The following is a 19,395-nucleotide window of genomic DNA, read 5'->3' as shown; positions in this document are numbered from 1 at the left end:
GCCAGTCCCACAACCTTAGCCCCCTCCCACCTCTCTGTTCCTACTTCCTTTATCTCTGGCCTCTATTTGTGGTTTCCTCCTCCCCTCTTACATCCTAATGCATCCATTTGTCCTCACCCCGAGTCCACAGTGCCTTATGTCAACTCAGGTATCAGGTTGAATGTGTTACTCTGAGGTTAAAATAGCAAGTTTTCTGCCTGTTACCTTATCACACTTTCTTCTTGGTTGATAGCCATGTGGCAGCACAGGTTTCCTGAGATTAGGCCCTGTCCCACATTTACAAGGAATGAGTTATCAAAGTAACAGACTAATAAGAGAGAGGTGGGGTGTGGGCCTGAAGAGAGTGTCAAGGGGTCCTCTGAAAGAAGTTCCCTTCTGTGACCACAGGGAAGAAAGGTCATTTTCCTCCACAGGGTGCTATGCTGTGGTAGTAGAGATGGCCAGGGCTTCTCTACTTGGCTATGAGACAAGGGTATTTATCTTGGTGGCTGTGGTGGATCCCTGCCCTGTGAAGGATCAGGCCACCCTTAGGCACCATGATCTCCTGTGCCCCTGTGAATGCTGGGCAAATGAAGAGGGGACAGTCATCAGACCCCAGCCTAAGGAAGGGTCTCAGTGGCCCAGAGAAGGGTGAATGGGGACATGTATAGATGTGTAATCCATCCCTCATATCATAGAAAGAGATATCTCCAGCTTTATAGTCCAGGAAGATGCCCACCTGGTGAAATCGCTCTGTCAGGGGGAGAATTTTCTCAGGAGTGGACAGAGCCTGGTGCTAGTTTCCAAACATCTCCAATGTCCAGAAGCCATTCTCTGGAACCAGTAGGGCCTCCCCTTTCCTCTCAACACTGTCTCTACAAACCCCGACAGCCCAGACCATCACGTTTTCAACCTCTACTTCCAAGTAATACCTCCCTGAAGGGAAGCTCTCCAGACCCAGGACACAAGGCCCACAGCCGTATCTTTCTGGGTTTTCAGGCACACCCTTCCTGGAGGGCTGCCATCTCACACTTCTCTGGTCGTCTGACAGGAGAAGCTCAGGATGAGCATCGTCTGGGACCAGGACCACATCAGCTGCAGAGGAAGTTTCAGGTTAAGGCCTGGGGTCTCTGGAGAATGTGCTATTCCTGTTCCCCAGAGATATCCCAGAAAGGTGATGGGAGATCCCCCATGTGGTGGTAGTTTCCATGAAGGCCCCTTGATCCCAGGTCCCAGGTAGCTCACAGACAGAGAATTACTGAGGCTTCACCTCTCTCTCTTGAGTGACAGGAGCATTGCCTCAGGTAGAGGATAATTGGGCCTCTAAGAAATGTAGAATGTTAAGCAAAGAGGGTGAAATTAATGGTTCCCACTTTCAACGTTCTCAGATCTGCCCCCTTTTCTATTCAAGACATTTGATCTCTGGAACTGTCTGTAGTTAGAACCTTTCCCACTTGGCTTAAATCAGCAAAGAGGTACTATCCCTCTCCCAATGAAACAATTAAGGCCAATTTCTACCTACGCTTGTTCCTGGGTGGTAAAGTGTCCCTTCAATTGTCCTCTGTGTTCCACCAGTTTAACCAGATGACTACTGATTCAAATGACTAACAAGGGCACACTTTAACAGGTAAAAAAGGAGGATAATGTCCCCAAAAGCTAACCTGCTACCTCAGAGGTGTGTATGGCAAAAGGTAGGGGGAACTATTTCCATCCAATTTTGCTTTAACAACATGCAGTTATGACCTCTCTGGATACAGGAAATGCTTCAGACCCTGACATTCTGCCGACTCTCCCGTCTGCAGTTATTACTTATTCAATCTACATTTCCATTGCGTTAAAATGACTTTCTCCTTTCCCCAAGTTGATAAGTCTGACTGCGACAATTTTGAAACTCCAAAGAGGAAGGATGAAAGGTCCCAGTGAGATGGTATCTAGTGAAGCCTGGAATAAACCCACACATCTATGGACAGCTAATTTTGACAAGGGTGCCAAGAGCACTGGAGAAAGGAAATTGTCTTCAATAAATGGTGTTGGGAAAACTGGACAGCCACATGCAAAAGAATGAAAGTAGACCATGATCTTACACCATACCACAAATTAACTCAAAATGGATTAAAGCCTTGAATGTAAGACCTGAAACCATAAAATTTCTAGAAGAAAACACAGGCAGTACGCTCTTTGACATCGGTATTAGCAGCATACGTTCAAGTACCATGTCTGATGGGGCAAGGAAAACAATAGACAAAATAAACAAATGGGAGTACATAAAACTGAAAAGCTTCTGCACAGCAAAGAAAACCATCAACAAAGTGAAAGACTACTCCTGAGGCTGGCCCAGTGGTGCAGTGGTTAAGTGCACAGGTTCTGCTTCGGCGGCCCAGAGTTTGCTGGTTCAGATCCCAGGTGTGGATGTGGCACCTCTTGGCAAGCCATGCTGTGGTAGGCATCCCACATATAAAGTAGAGGAAGATGGTCAGGGATGTTAGCTCAGGGCCAGTCTTCCTCAGCAAAAAGAGGGGGATTGGCAGCAGATGTTAGCTCAGGGCTAATCTTCCTCAAAAAAAAGGAAAAAAGAAAAAGAAAGACAGCCTAACAATTGGGAGAAGATATTTGTAAATGATATCTGAGATAGGGGTTAATATCCAAAATATACAAAGAACCCATCAACAGCAAAAATCAAACAACCCAATTAAAAAATCGGTAAAATCTCTGAACAGGCATTTCTCCAAAGAAGATATACAGGTGGCCCACAGGCACATGAAAAGTTGTTCAACATCATTAGCTATCAGGGTAATGCAAATCAAAACCACAATGAGACATCACCTCACTCCCGTCAGAATGACTATAATTAACAAGACAGGAAACAAGTTTCAGAGAGGATGTGGAGAGAAGGGAACTCCCATATACTGCTGGTGGGAGTGCAAGCTGGTGCAGCCACTATGGAAAACAGTATGGAGATTCCTCAAAAAATTGAGAATAGAGATACCATAGGATCCAGCTATTCCACTACTGGGTATTTATCCAAAGAACATGAAAATACAAATGTGTGCAGATAAATGCACCCCTATGTTCATTGCAGCATTATTCACAATAGCCAAGACTTGGAAAAAAACTAGGTGCCCATCAAGGGACAAACGGATAAAAAGATGTGGTTATATATACACAATGGAATACTACTCAGCCATAAGAAACAATGAAATCTGGCCATTTGTGACAACATGGATGGACCTTGAGAGTATTATGCTAAGTGAAATGAGTCAGAGGGAGAAAGTCAAATACTGCATGATCTCACTCATAAGAAGATAAAAACAACAACAGCAATCACATAGAGACAGAGGTTGGATTGGTTGTTACCAGAAGGGTGCAGGGAGGGAGGAGGGTAAAAGGGGCAATTAGGCACATGTGTGTGGTGATGGATTTTAATTAGTCCTTTGGTGGTGAACACGTGGAAATCTCGGTCTAAATGCCACTTCTATTTTGAAGCCTTGCCAAATTCCTCCTGGCTGAATTTTCACTCCTTTTCTCTGTGGGTCCAACAGCTTTCGTACTTAACCATGCTTTCATGAAATTATCTGTTTACACATGAGTCATCCTACTACAATTAGTATTTGGAGAAAGAGAAAAAAGGCAAAATTAATATTTATTAAGAAATTAGATGTCCATATGTTGTCATTTGATGGGTAGTTCTTGTTTATTTCAGTTGTTCTGGTACAAGTATTAACAGTGCCTCCCCTCACTCTCCAAAGTGTCCAGTTTGGATGATAAAGTACATGGGTCCCCATCAAGAAGCCACTTGCCAGGCGCTGTGCTGGATGAGATTTCACATCGGATCCTCTCAGTCAACCCCAGAGGTGCACGGCTCACTCCCTCATGGCATTCTGGTTTTCCTCAATTGCCATCTTTTCAATGAAACTTTCCCAGACCATTCCGTTTATAATTATATTACCTGCATGCCCCCAGCTCTCTCAACACCTCCCTACTTTCTTTTGTCTGTGGGACTTTTTATCATTTGAAATAAAATACAGTTTAATTAATTACTTCATTTACTGTTCTCTGCACCTCTAGAGTAGGAGCCCTAGGAGGGCAGGTATCTTTGTGTATCATGTTCTCTGATTTATCCTCCATTTCTAGAACAGTGACTTGAACACAGGAGATGCATGTTAAATATTTTCGAAATGAATCTATGAATATCTGTGATGAGAAGGAGTGTAAGGATAAATTTTTCCTACTATGAAATTTTGATTCCAGTAATTTGTTTTCTTCACTCATTCATTTCATAACTATTTATTAAGTACCTACCGGGTGCCAAGCACTTTGCTAGATGCTGGAGAGATTGTGTTGACTATCTGCTGGTGTGAGTCAGATCCTGACTGATTCTGTTTGTGATTCGGACTATGAAGCTTTAAAAGAATGTCCAGTAACAAAAGCCTGAAGGTGCTCTTCAGAGCTGTCTATCGAACATTTCAGTTTCCTTGGGCACACGGTTAGGACTGTACTTGCCTCTCCTGCACCATGAGGCTCAATCATGTGACTTGCTTCGGTCAATGAAATATGAGTATAGATATTGGGAGCACCTCACAGGCAGGATCTTTAGGATCCAGGGAGTGATTTGCAGGCTCTTTCCCTCTGTGAAGATAAATTGCACAGTTCCAGGTCCCTGAGGGAGGTCTGTGTGAACTAGAGCCCACCAGACTCACGAAAGACATGTTCCAAGTGTTAGAAATAGACTTTTGTTATGTTAACCTTCTGAGGTCTGAGGGCTGCTTATTACAGAGCAAAACCTAGCATATCCTGACTAATGCACACTTCAAAGATGATTAAAACATGGACTGATCAGAGGCTCCTGGGGAAAGGTCAATAAAACAGATATCAGGATTTCTGGGAAGATGGGGGTGTAAGAGGACTCTAAACTGATCTACTTCCAAGAACACAATAAATCTACAACTACCTGTGGAAGAATTACCTCTGACAGAGAACTGGAAACTGGATAAGAAGCCTCACCACAAGGGACAACACGGACAGGTGTTGAAGAGGCAGAAGTACCCATCTGCTGAGGAAAGAAACCACATTTTAGCTGCAATGCTTCACAGTCTGGAGCAATCTTAAGGTACAAAGCTTTTCCTGGAAGAGTAGGTGATCTGAGTGGGAGAGCTTTGCCACAATAAGCAGCCTTTGATTTCAGCATAATCAAGACAAGTATCATAATTCCTCACTTTGCTGGCTACTAAAACCAATGGGGAATACCTTGAGAAAAGCTATCAAACATAAGAGACAGAAAACCCTGCCCTTGAAGGCCCCATGCATAGATTCACCTATTTTAGAAAACAATGCAAAACCATCAGAAAGAAAGGTTCACAGTTCATTGGTAAAAGAGACTCCCTTGGTAGGCTCTGAGCACATCTCAGAGGGGTAGGAGAAAGCTGGGCTCCCTTCCCCAAGGACTGAGATGCTGGTGGTCACCATTATTATGACCTAGTATAGGTGTGCTGGCACAGATGCTGGCTGATGCCATTGGAGTTCTTCTCCTGGCCTTTTAGTGCAGGGATTTGCTCCACCATTAGAGCAAAGATTTAATCCAGCTCAGCCAGGGCAGGCAGCTCACCCTAGGGACTGGTCCCTCCCACCAGCAAGGAATTTGTGGGCCCATGTAGGTGGGGTGTGTGGGAATTCTGCAGTGGGTGAGTGGGTCTGCCTCAGTGAGGCAGGCTCTGTGCACAGGGTGGGAAACTACATTGGTGGAATATGTGTGCCCATTGGCAGTGGGGCTTGTTTGCTACAGCAGACTTGTTCCTCTGGCCATCTCAAACAGCCAAGCAGGGGACCTGCCCCATCTTCCAACCCCTGAAATGACTGTGTGCTGCCACACCTGGGGCCAGCCCCTCTCAGCTGTACTCCTGAGAGCTGACCACAGCCTCACAGGCTGGAGGCCTACAGCAATTGTGAGCCCCTGAGCCATGCTTGGGGTCTGACTGACTTAACAGCAAAACAGCAGAATCTTCAAGCTATTAGATCTTTCAGCCAGTTGTTCTTGGGCTTGTCCCAACCAATAAAATGACTAAAGTGACCATAGCAGCCACGTGCACCTGAGTCTTACAACCAGCTGCCCTGAGAGGCCAGCCTAGCCTACTCCTGTGCCTGCAGCAAGAGCAACCCAACCACAACAGAAAGACACGTGTAACCCACAAAGGGGACACTCCTGGAACATTTGGAACTGATGATGAGAGGAGAACACACTGCTGGGCCTCATAAGGCATCTCTTACATAAGGCCACTTCTCCAAGATCTAGAGATGTAGTTGATCTATCTAAAACATAGATACAAGAATGAAGAAGTAGGCAAAATGAGTAGACAAAGGAATATGTTCCAAATAAGGGAACAGGAAAATCATCAGAAAAATAACTAAATGAAACAGACATAAACAATCTACCTGATAAAGAGTACAAACTAATAGTCATAAGGATGCTCACTGACCTTGGAAGAAGAATAGATGAAAACAGCAAGAATGTCAACAAGAATTGGAAAATATAAAAAAGAACCAATCAGAACTGAAAAAGATGGCAATGGAAATGAAAAATTCACTAGAGGGAATCAACAGCAGAGTAGATGACACAGAAGAATGGATCAGCAAGCTGGACAAAAGAGTAAGGGAAATAACCCAAGCTGAACAGAAAAAAGAAAAAATAACTAAAAAGAATGACAATAGTTTAAAGGACATCTGGGGCAATATCAAGTGTACTAGCATTCATAATATAGGTGTACCAGAAGGTGAAGAGAGAGACAAATGGGCAGAGAACCTATTCAAAGAAACAATAGCTGAAAATTTCCTAACCTAAGGAAGAAAACACATCCAAGTACAGGAATCACAGAGAGCACCAAATAAGATGAACCCAAAGAGGCCCACACCAAGACACATTATAATTAAAATGCCAAGAATTAAAGACAAAGAGAGACTCCTAAAAGCTGCATGAGAAAGACAATAAATTAAATACAAAGGAAACCCCACAAGGCTATCAGTTGACTTCTCAGCACTTACAGGCTAGACTTACGTTCTAGACTTACAGTCTAGAGTGAAGTGGCACCAAATATTCAAAGTGCTGAAAAGAAAAAACCTACAGCCAAGATTACACTACCCAGCAAGAATATCATTGAGAATGGAAGGAGAGATAGACAGTTTTCCAGACAAGCAAAATCTAAAGGACTTTTTCACCAATAAACTAACCTTACAAGAAATGTTAAAGGGGCTTATTTAAGTGGGAAAGAAAAGACCATGAATGGGAATAAGAAAATTATCAAAGAAAAAAAATCACTGGTAAAGGTGAATATACAGTAAAGGTGGCAGATCAAACACCTGTAAAGCTAAGATGAAGGTCAAAACACAAAACTACTAAAAATAGCTATCTCTCATCATAAGAGGTTAAGGCATACACACACACACACAAAAGGAGGTTAAATATGATAACACAAATATAAAATGTTGGGGGAGAGGAGTAAAAGTGTAGGGCTTTTAGTAAGAGGTCAAACTTAAGAGATCATAAACTTAATATTGATTGCTACTTACATAGGTTATTATATATGAAACTCATGGTAATCACAAACAAGAAACTTATAACAAACACACAAAAAAATTTACGAGAAAGGAACCCAAACATTATACTGAAGAAAGCCATCAAATCCCAAGGGAAGAGAGCAAGAGAAGAAGAAGGGAACAAAGAAGAACTACTAAAACACCTAGAAAAAAAGTCAGAAAATGGTAATAAATACATACTTATCAATAGCTACATTAAATGTCAATGGAATAAATGTTCCAATCAAAGAACGCAGAGTGACTGAATGGTTAAAACTCAAGAACCATATATATGCTGCATAGAAGAAACACTTCAGACCTAAAGACACTCACAGAATGAAGGTGAAGGGATGGAAAAAGATACTTCATGCAAACAACAATGAAAAGAAATCTGTGAGAGCAATACTTGTATCAGACAAAATAGGCTTTAAAATAAAAGCTATTATAAAAGACAAAGAAGGGCACTATTTAATGATAATGGGAGTAATCTATAAAGAGGACATAACACTTGTAAATATCTATGCATCCAACGTAGGAGCATCTAAATATATAAAGCAATTTTTCACAGACATAAAAAGAAGAAAGAGACAGTAACACAATAACAGTAGGTGACTTTAACACTCCACATACATCAATGGATAGATCATCCAAACAAAACATCAATACAGAAACATTGGCTTTAAATGACACATTAGACTAGATGGACTTAGTAGATATATACAGAACATTCCATCCAAAAACCACAGAACATATATTCTCTTCAAATGCACATGGAACATTCTCCATGATAGATCACATATATTAGGCCATAAAACAAGTCTCAATAAAGAAGACTGAAATAATACCAAGCATCTTTTCTGACCACAACAGTTTGAAACTAGAAGTCAACTACAAGAAGAAAACTGGAAAAGCCACGATATATATGGAGATTAAACAAATTACTACTGAACAACTGCTGCATCAATGAAGAAATCAAAGGAGAAATAAAAAAATAACTGGAGACAAGTGAAAATACAATTTGCCAAATATATAGGATGCAGCAAAAGTAGCAGTAAGAGGGAAGTTTATAGCAATACAGGCCTACCTGAAGAACCAAGACACATCTGAAATAAACAATCTAACAGTTCACCTAAAGGAACTAAATAAAAAAAGAACAAACAGAGCCCCAAATCAGTAGAAAGAAGGAAAAAATAAAAATCAGAGTGGAAATAAATGAAATAGAGACTAAGAACAATAGAAAAAAATCAATGAAACTACGAGCTGATTCTTTGAAAAGATAAACAAAATTAACAAACCTTTATATAGACACACCAAGAATAAAAAGAGAAGGCTCAATAAACAAAATCAGAAATGAAAGAAGAGAAATTGTGATTGACTTCAAAGAAATACAGAGGATTATAAGAGAATACTACAAAAATCTATATGCCAACAAATTGGATAATAGAGAAGAAATCGATAAATTGTTAGAATCATAGAACCTTCCAAAACCAAACCAACAAGAAATAGAGAATTTGAGTAGGCTAATTACCAGTAAGGAGATTGAGGCAATAATAAAAAACCTCCCATAAAACAAAAGTCCAGGAACAGATGGTTTCCCTGGTGAATTCTACCAAACATTCAAAGAATACTCAATACTTATCCTTATCAAACTATTCCAAAAGCTTAAAGAGGAGGGGACACTTCTTAACACATTCTATGAGGCCATGTTACCCTGATACCAAAACTAGACACAGACCACATAAAAAAGAAAATTACAGGCCAAAATCGCTGATGAACATTGATGGAAAAATCCTCAACAAAATACAAGCAAATAGAATGCAAGAATACATTTAAAAGATCGTACACCATGACCAAGTGGGATTTATCCCAGGGATGCAGGGATAGTTCAACATCCACAAATCAATCAATGTGATATACCGTATCAAGAAAATGAAGAACAAAAAATCATATTATCATCTCAATAGATGCAGAGAAAGCATCCAAGATACAGCATCCATTTATGATAAAAACTCTGAATAAAACGGATATAGAAGGAAAGTACCTCAACATAATAAAGGTCATATATGTTGAACCAACAGCTAATATATCACTCAATGGTGAAAAACTGAAAACTATCCCTTTAAGAACAGGAACCAGACAAGCATGCCCACTTTTACCACTCTTATTTAACATAGTATTGGAAGTCCAAGCCAGAGAAATCAGGCAAGAAAAAGAAATAAGAGGGATCCAAATTGGAAAGTAAGAAGTAAAACTGCCACTATTTGCAGATGACATGATTTTATATATAGAAAACCCTAAAGAATCCACCAAAAGACTATTAGAAATAATAAATGAATACAGCAAAGTTGCAGGACACAAAATCAACATACAAAACTCAGTTTTGTTTCTACAAACAAACGATGAAATAGCAGAAAGAGAGATTAAGACTAGAATCGCATTTACAGTCACAATAAAAAGAATAGAATCCCTAGGAATAAATTTAACCAAAGAGGTGAAAGACTTGTACACTGAAATCTATAAAACATTGTTGAAAGAAATCAAACCAGACACAAAAAAATGAAAAATATTCTGTGCTCATAGATTGGAAGAATTAACAAAGTTAAAATGTTCATACTTCCTAAGGCAATCTAAAGATTCAATGCAATCTCTATCCAAGTCTCAATGACATTTTCCACAAAAATAGAACAAAGAACCCTCAAATTTACATGAAACAAAAAAAGATTCCAAATAGCCAAAGGGATCCTGAGAAAAAAGAACAAAGCTGGAGATATCACACTCCCTGATTTAAAAAAAAAAAACTTCAAAGCTATAATAATCAAAACAGCATGGTACCTGCACAAAAACAAACACACAGATCAAAGGAACAGAATCAAGAGCCCAGAAATAAACCCACACATCTATGGACAGCTAATTTTTGACAAGGGAGCCAAGAACATACAGTGGAGAAAGGAAAGTCTCTTCAATAAATGGTGTTAGGAAAACTGAACAGCCACATGTGAAAGAATGAAAGTAGACCATTATCTTACACCGTACACAAAGTTAACTCAAAATGGATTAAATACTTGAATGTAAGACCTAAAACCCTTAAACTTCCAGAAGAAAACATATACAGTATGCTCTTCGACATCGGTCTTAGCAGAATCTTTTTGAAAACCATGTCTCATCAGACAAGGTAAACAGCAACAAAAAATAAACAAATGGGACTATATCAAACTAAAAAACTTCTGCACAGCAAAGGAAACAATCAACATAATGAAAATCAACCTAACAACTGGAAGAAGATACTTACAAATCATATATTTGATAAAGGGTTAATAACCAAAATACATAAAGAAATCATACAACTCAACAACAAAGAAACAAACCACCCAATTAAAAAATGGGCAAAGTATCTGAATAGACATTTTTCCAAAGAAGACATACAGATGGCCAAAAAGCTCATGAGAGGCACCACCAGTAATTATTAGGGAAATGCAAACCAAAACTAAATGAGGTACCACCTCACTCTTGTCAGAATGGCTATAATTAACAAGACAAGAAATAACAAATGTTGGAGAGGTTGTGGAGAAAAGGGAATTCTGGTTGGGATGTAAACTGGTGCAGCCACTATGGAAAACAGTATGGTGATTCCTCAAAAAATTAAGAATAGAACTACTACACGATCCAGCTGTTCCACTCCTGGGTATTTATCCAAAGAATATAAAAACACAAATGCGAAAAGATATCTGCACCCCTATGTTCATTGAAGCATTATTCGTAATAGCCAAGACTTGGAAACAAGCTAAATGCCCATCAACGAATGAATGGATAAAGAAGATGTGATGCATATCTGTATATGTATATGTATGTATACACGCACAATGGAATACTACTCAAATCTCAAAAAAAGGTGAAATCTTGCCATTTGTGACAACAGGGATGGACCTTGGGGGTATTATGCTAAGCAAAATAATCAAAGGTAGAAAGTCAAATACCATATTATTTCACTCATAAGAGTCAGATAAAAGCAACAACAACAAAAATCAAACACATACATACAGAAACTAGGTGGGAGGTTACCAGAGGGGAAGAGGAGGGAGAAGGGTGAAAAGGGTAATAGGGCACATGTGTATGGTAATGGACAATAATTAGTCTTTGTGTGGTAAACATGATGTAGTCTACACAGGAATTTAAATATAAATAGGTATACCTGAAACTTATGTAATTTTATGAGGCAATTTACCTAAATAAAAGAAAACAGACTTCAGGTGTAGACTAGAGATAGCTCAGACATGATGACCACTTACAGCTCACGGAGCAGATTCATATCTTCATTCAATTAATATCTGTGGAGCAACTATTATTCTCCAGGTTCTGTTCTAAAGATGTGGATACAGCAGAAGCAAAATAGTGAACAGCTCTTCGTGGAAGTTATATTCTAGTGGAAGAGACATATTAATTGAAATAAATAAGTAAAATGCATCCTACAGAAGGAGGTTGTACATGCTGAGGAGAAAGGTTGGGAAGTGGGTGAAAAGGGTCAAAGATGGTGTTTGATCTTCACAGTCCTGAAAAACCACTGGCTAGAAGGAAGAATGGATTGAAATTGTATGCGAAAAACTTTTCTCTGAATTTGATGAAAAATTTAAGGAGCATCGTACATTATTGATGAGAGTGTATTTTGGAACAAACTCTTTAGAAAACAAATTTGTATTATGTATTAAGGATGAAAATAAGTATTTCTTATTATAAAGCAGTTCCACGCTTAGGAATATGTTTCAGTAGGGGATTTTGGGAAGGGGCATCTTATGGACTGAATTCTGTCCCCCAAAATTCAGATGTTGAAGACCACCCTGCAGTACCTCAGACTGACTGTATTTCGAGATAGGGCATTTAAATGGTACCTAAGTTAAAATGAGGCTGTTACAGTGGGCCCTAATCCAATCTGGTGTCCTTGTAAGAAGAGGAGATTAGGAAACACAGAGAAACACCAGGAATGTCCACACAGAAGAAAGGCTATGTGAAGACACAGAGGGAGCACCATGTGAGGACACAGCGAGAAGGTGGCCATCTGTGAGCTCAGACAGAGGCCTCAGGAGAAACCAAACCTGCTGAAAGGTTGATCTTGGACTTCCAGCCTCCAGAACTGTAAGAAAATAAATTTCTCTTGTTTAAGACACCCAGTATGTAGTAGTATGTTATGAAAGCCTAAGCAAACTAACACGGGTCAGGAATAGGTAGTGTTCAATGTGTTGGTATCAGTAGTGGTTATATGGATTATAGTTCATAATAGTTCTGAAAACTGTATACTAATGTTCCTGACTTTTTCTCTGTGTGTTATATTTCACAAATAAAAATTTCTAATTCTAAATCATGCTACTGAGGAAGATCCTCAGAGATCTCCAAGAAGTAAATATAAGAATAGTTTGTAGGGATTCAACATTCTGCCCTGTTCGAGGCTACAGCTGAGTTCTGTGGGTGCTTCACAAGAGGAGATGCCCACAGCCAAGCAGGGAAATCCATCACAGTTGGCCCTTGGACAGGAAGAAGTCACCCTACCTGTTTAAAGGAGATTCTAAGCAAATATCTGCTGCTCTGCCATGGGCCTGAGGTTAGGAGAAAAAAGTTTCCCAAGAGTCACAGAGTGAAAAAGCAAGGGAACAAAGTGAAATGATACACCTGTCACCATCAGGCTCACGGTGGCCTCTTTGTAGGATTTCCCTTCTCGGATTAAAAATGGTAGATGCCATTTTCCTGGGCTGTGACCTTGTGGATGATCAGCACCACGTTCCCCTTGCTGATCTCCTCTTTCACAAAGGTTGTCCCTTCTCGGTACTCCTCCATCTGCTCCTCTGTCCTCTCTCGCCTGCCCTTATACACAAGCACTGCGCGGGAGAACTGAGACATGAACCACCACACCTCCATAACTTCAGCACTTTTCTCAGGTGACAGGTGGCAGCCTAACATGCTGTTTCTTCCCACCATGGCCAGGATTGGATCAGCTGGCCCCACGACAGTAAACTGGTCTGTTCAACAAAAGGGTAGAATGAGACAGGGGCACCAGCCATCACATTTCTAAGGCAGGAAAGGAAGTGCATATTCCAGGGCACAGACAGATTCTTTCCCCATTTCTAATATATTCTTTCAGGTGTATTCTTTCTAAGGCCACAGGTGCTTCCTGGGCTGTGGATTCTGGAGGCCAGTAGCTGTGGCTGGTCAACAGCAATAAATACCTAGTAGGAGTGTCTATTGAGGTGGCTAATGCTTCCTGAACAAAACACTGAGAATGATACACTGAGCACCTCCTACTGACCCTGTGCTCACGGAGGTTTGCTTCCATTCCCCAATCTAGCATAGAGCCTGGAGTGGAGTATAAACTTGAGCTGTCCAATATGGTAGCCACTGGATAGTTCTAATGGGAATGTGGAGTAAATGGAAAATACAGATAATTTTGAATATTTGGAAAAAATATTAAATATCTCATTGTTAATATTTTACATTAATTAAAATTTAAGTAATAATATTTTGGTTGCATGGGGTTAAACAAAAGATATTAATAAAATTTATTTCTTCTGTTTCCTTTTTATTTTTTTAAATGCAGCTAATTAAAAATTTAAAATTGTGTATGCAGCTGGCCTTTGTGACTCTCATTGTACTTCCACAGGACCGCACTGGTATACATTCAATGAGCATGTGCAGAAGGAAAGGATGAGTGAACACATCTGCAGCACTTCTTCAGACTGCAGTGTTTTACAGACTGAAGTGCTGATTTTCCTTTCTGAGAAGCTGATAGGAGCTAATGGCATGGACCCTACCTGAGACCAGTGCAAACAAGCTGAGGAGGTGGAAGAAGAGAAGGGAGCCTGGCAGGGAGAAATGCAGGGAAGCAGCTGGCTCCATAAGCACCAAAGATGAGTCACCCAGGAGGGGCAGGGACCAGAGACCTAGGGGCACAGACATGGAGAAATCCACCAAGGAGACTTGGCACCACAGTTTGGATCTGATCTAGGTCAAACTTTCCTCTAACCCGTGTTGGTATCATCAGTGCCCCAACTTCGGTCTTGGGCAGCTCCCTTCCTCTCCAGGTTCAGGTTTCTCCAGATAGATTGATTCATTAAACATCCCAGGAATAAACCAACAATACAAAGATGAGGGAGACAGTTTTCCACCCTCCTCTGCTCACTTTTCTGGTCAGAGTTGAATTTCATCTGTTGTTACCTCATATTCTTTCATACCCTCCTTCCCTTGCTCCTTCCGGGAATCAGGCTATGTGACCAGAGGTAAAGCCAGTCATGGAGAGCCTCCCCACAAGGAAGCTTCCCCTCTCTTGGGGACCCTGCCTTTCCCCCAAGCAGGTTGCCTTCCTCCACTAATGGTACCACCATGTACAGCTATAGAGCTTCCCCTCCTTTTCCTACCTTGTAGAATTCACTTCTGTGTTTTCTGTTCTCCCCTGCCACTCAAATGATGCTTTTCCACTTATCTCTCTTCTCTACAACCCCCTCATGAGCATAGTCATAGCCAGAGAGCAAGTAGTCCTGAAAACAGAGAAAAAAATCTTCTTTCTCTCCCATTAGTTACAGTGTGCAGGGCTGCAGAACCTGGCACCAGGTCTACTCTGTGACCACAAATTTCCAAGATTTCCAGTGAATAGTTTAGAGTCCAGGATTGGGCGTCTGTGTGTCTGCCAGCCAAAAGTATCTCCAAGTCTGCTTTCTCACTAGTCGCTAGGTAGAATACACAGAAACAGTTTAAGAATTAAAATGAGAGAGCTGAGAATAGCCTTTTGAGATGATCTGCCCCTTTTATCTCCTTTTCTGTTTTCAGAATGAAGATATTTTTCTTTTGTTTATTTTTTTGCAAAACCTTGAGATTCTGTGCAAATTGTGGCATTGCTGCTAAGTGGGAAGAGAGATCTGTGTAGAAGTGTTTATGTTGTAGTGGATGGAGTTGTGAGGTGAGCAGGTGATGAGGTAAACAAAAGTAATCCTCTTTGCAAGCCAGAGTAGTCTTGTTCAAGTTGTTTTGCTTGTGGGGGGCAGTGGAGAAATAAAGGAGAACACAGGGAAGGGTTGGAGAGGTAGAGAATGAAGCAAGACAGCAGCTGCAGTAGAAGACTGTAGACCCTGTCATTCATTCAAAAACTATTGAGGGAGAGATGCTGAGAATACTGAGAGGCAAGACCCCTTTCTCTCAGCGGGGTGGCATTTTTGTGGGGACGGGAAGATGGCAGCAACAAAGAGTTTCTGATTAGGCTTCATTATCTGCCAGTAGAAGGACCTGTTGAGTCCAACACCCCCCTACACCCACACAATGCTCCCCTCCTATGCCCCACACACCTCAATCAGACCACTGTACAGATTTCTTCTGGAATAATCTTCCTGAGACACATTTATTTTTACCTCAAGAGCCTAAATATTTCCCCTGGAAGCTGCTAATTCCTTTCTGATTCAATTCAAAACTGTGCAGTTAGCACACTAGGAATGGCTCCACAGTTTCCTTCCAGGACTGGATTACTCTTGGGAAGGAACAAAAGAGGGGGCTGTGAGAGTTTAAGGGCCTGGCCTGCTCACAGCCTCTTTCTGAAGAAAATAAGAGCCAGGGGCTCTGGGGGAGTTTGTACCAGAAGTACCTAGTGAAGCCGGGCCTCAAGCCCCGTGGTAGCTGACCTGAGCCAGAGGGAAACACATGTGTTCTGAGAATGAGGAGGACCCATTGCCGAAGATGTAGCTTAACAGGGAACCACGTCCAACCGGGATGTGCCTCATCAGATGATGACAAGATGACCCAATTATTCTCTGTCATGAGAGGAATCAGTCTAGAGGGTGTGTCCCTTCCTTTGAGTCACCTTCAGCTTGCGTTCCTTGCAGGTGAGGCCAAGACATCTTTGTGCACAAAAAGCATTCCTAAACCGTCCTGTTCAAATTCCAGATTAGTGACTCATGGAATCAATGAGCATAGTAAAACTATTATGTGAAGTTGCTAATTTTCAGGGCTGAGCAATACCAGTCAGAACATTCACCTAATCGCAAGAGAATAAATTTCACAGAACATACAGCATGGATAAAACTGGGCCCCCAAAGGCACTGGAACCAAAGACGGGAAAGTTGCCCACACTCTCTCCATCATGAACCCATCTCTCTACATATCTGCTTTGGTCTAATCTTTCTGTAGATCACCTTCCTTTTGCTTCTCGAGACCACACTGTTGATGGAAAATTCTTTCCCACAGCTCACATGCATAGTTACTACTAATCAGTTATAACTGGCTACTATCACTGAGCCATTCATTCAGAATGTGCAAGATATTCCTTCTGGCCTAGTCTGGGTCAGATGTGCATCCCAGATCCAGTCCATGTCATGGGGCAGAGCAGCCATGTTACATGGACATGTATTGGAAGAGAGCAAGTAACCATTGTAATATGGGTGGGGGTGAAGGAGCGTAGACAGGTCTCAATAGGCATTCAGTATATTCTCAAAGGCAGAGTCTTATAAACAGATGCTGTTGATGCCTATTCCCATAACCCGTTGGTTCACTTCAGGTAGAGTTTCCTACAAGGAAAAAATTTCCCAGGTGCCAGCCTTTCTTCTCCGCCTAAGAGCTTTCAACACCAATGATGTTTGCTCACTTGCATATATGCAGCCTAGGTGGAAGAGCAGGGGAGTTAACAGCACCAGGGGCAATCTTCAATGAATGCATGATGGAAGTTGTGGAAGAATGGCCCAGGCTCCCCACCCCTGCTAGGAAGATTCTGAGATATAGCCCACAATTTCACATGGTTTCTCAGAGTGTCCTGAGTGGGACTAAGCCCAGTTGTTCACATGATAACCAAGTAATTAAGGTATCCTCTATGTCAATTTTCTCTTAGTTGGCTTTTCTTCCTTCATTTATTTCCAATCTTGAGTTTCCTAGGATCACTTCTCAAATGGACTACCTGAACCCATGTCCTTGAGTTAGAGTCAGATTTTGGGGAACCCAAGCTAAGAGATGAGATTAGATAGGACTTTCACCACACACTGTATAAAACAGTGAAAATTTCTTTTCTAGAGAACTACACTCTGACATTTATACCTGAGTCTAACAAATGAAAAAAGGGCTACAGATAAATTTCCCAAAAATTCACAGAAATCTCAAATCATGGAAACCTCTAAACTATTCAGTGTCCTACCAGGATGGAGTTCTTGTCCTCCTTGGGAGTGAGCCCGACTGTAAATATGATAAATGTAGTAGGCTAAATAGTACACATCATCATCTCTGCAATCTATGAATATGATACGTTACATGGCAAAAGAAACCTTACAGATGGAATTAAGGTTATGGGCCCTAAAGTAGGAATATTTTTCTGGATTCTTAGGAAAATTACCCTGGATTATCTGAGTAGACTCAATCTAATCACATAAGTTCTTAGAAGTAGAAGAAGGCAGAAGAGTCAAAGAGATTCAATGGAGAAGAATCAGGAGAGATTCAAAGATAAAGAGGGACTCAAGCTGCCATTGCTGCTTTAAAGATGGAGGAAGACGGCCACCAGCTGAGTAAGATGGAAGCCTATAGAAGCTGGGAATAGGCCTCAGCTGACAGCCAGCGAGGAATGGCAACCTCAGTCCTACAACTGCAAGAAACTGAGTTCTGCCAACAATCTGAGTGAGCAAGTAAATGGATTCTTCCTTTGGGCCTCCAGAAAGGAACACAGCCTGCAGACACCTTGATTTTACCTGGTGAGACCCATGTTGGACTTCTGACTTCCAGAAATGTGAGATAATAAATTTATGATGCTTTAGGTCAAAATGTGTGGCAATTTATTGTAGCAGCAATATAAAACTAATATAAAGATTTTTGGAAATGTTGCAATGAAGTAAACTGTGGAACTGTGGTGAATAAACTGTGGGGGCTTAAAATCTAGAAAAAGCTCACTTGAAGAGTGAAGAGTATTAACATTTTATTTAACAAATGTAACTTGACAATTACATGCTGGGTAGAAGAAATACAGCAGTGAACAATAATAGTGATGATAATGGAGAGTAGCCTGTCGCCAGTATCCATCAGTTAAATGGAACATCCTTTAGCATCAATGAATGATCAGGGGTGGGAATGTCCCTCTTCTGGAGACAAATTCTACAGTGTGATAAAAATACTACTAAAGTTCATCAAGCTGACTTCCTCCAAAATTATTGTTCTACAGACAGTCTTTAGGTGTTAAGTTAGGATTCCTAGGAGACCTTCAAAGTAGGAGGATTTGTTGTGGCTCCATGATCACGCATCACATTGACAGAGAAGGTAGACATGTGCCCAGTGTTAGTGAAGAGTTTGGCCTCTGGTCCCTTCACATCCTGCATGATGCAGTCCCTGTGAGTTCATTCTCTGGACCACTTCACCTTGGAGACTCAAGCCAATGAAGTGTTGGACCTACGTCTCTGACAATCAACCTTGAAGGAACCAAGTGGTGTATGGCCTCCACAGTCACCTACAGTAATCCTCACCCTGGTATGTCCCGGAAAGAGAACCTCAGGGCTGTACAAAGTCCTTTCCCCACAGGAAAAATGGGGCTGGAAAAGAAGAATGGGCTAGGGGTTGGGAGTGGTACAGGGGCCAAACATCTTCCAGCAGCGCAACTTTCCGTATGAATTATAAAGTTACTTAACTTGGCTCTGCCTTTGTTTCCACATTCTGGAATTAAGACTACCTTACAGGGCTGTTGTGAGGATTAAATGAGTGAAACTCACTTAAAGCATTTAACTCAGCACCCAGTACATTTTAAATTATCTATAAAAGTTAGTTATTGTTCAAATCCCAGTTGTCAATCACTTGCTGAGTCATGTTTGGAAAATTAATTCACTTTTCTGTACCCCTGTTTCTTTACCTATAGAAAGGAAACAA

General features: G+C 41.0%; 1 pseudogene; it reads right to left on the bottom strand.

Annotated features, from left to right (window-relative positions):
• Window positions 1-397: 397 nt before the first annotated feature.
• LOC124234026 (butyrophilin subfamily 2 member A2-like) lies at window positions 398-14,421 on the bottom strand (annotated as a pseudogene).
• Between the last annotated feature and the right edge of the window lie 4,974 nt (window positions 14,422-19,395).

Source organism: Equus quagga, unplaced genomic scaffold, assembly GCF_021613505.1.
Source record: "Equus quagga isolate Etosha38 unplaced genomic scaffold, UCLA_HA_Equagga_1.0 64843_RagTag, whole genome shotgun sequence".
NCBI lineage: Eukaryota > Metazoa > Chordata > Mammalia > Perissodactyla > Equidae > Equus > Equus quagga.
The sequence above is the reverse complement of the archived record's forward strand: the minus strand, read 5'-3'. Positions and strand labels throughout refer to the sequence as shown.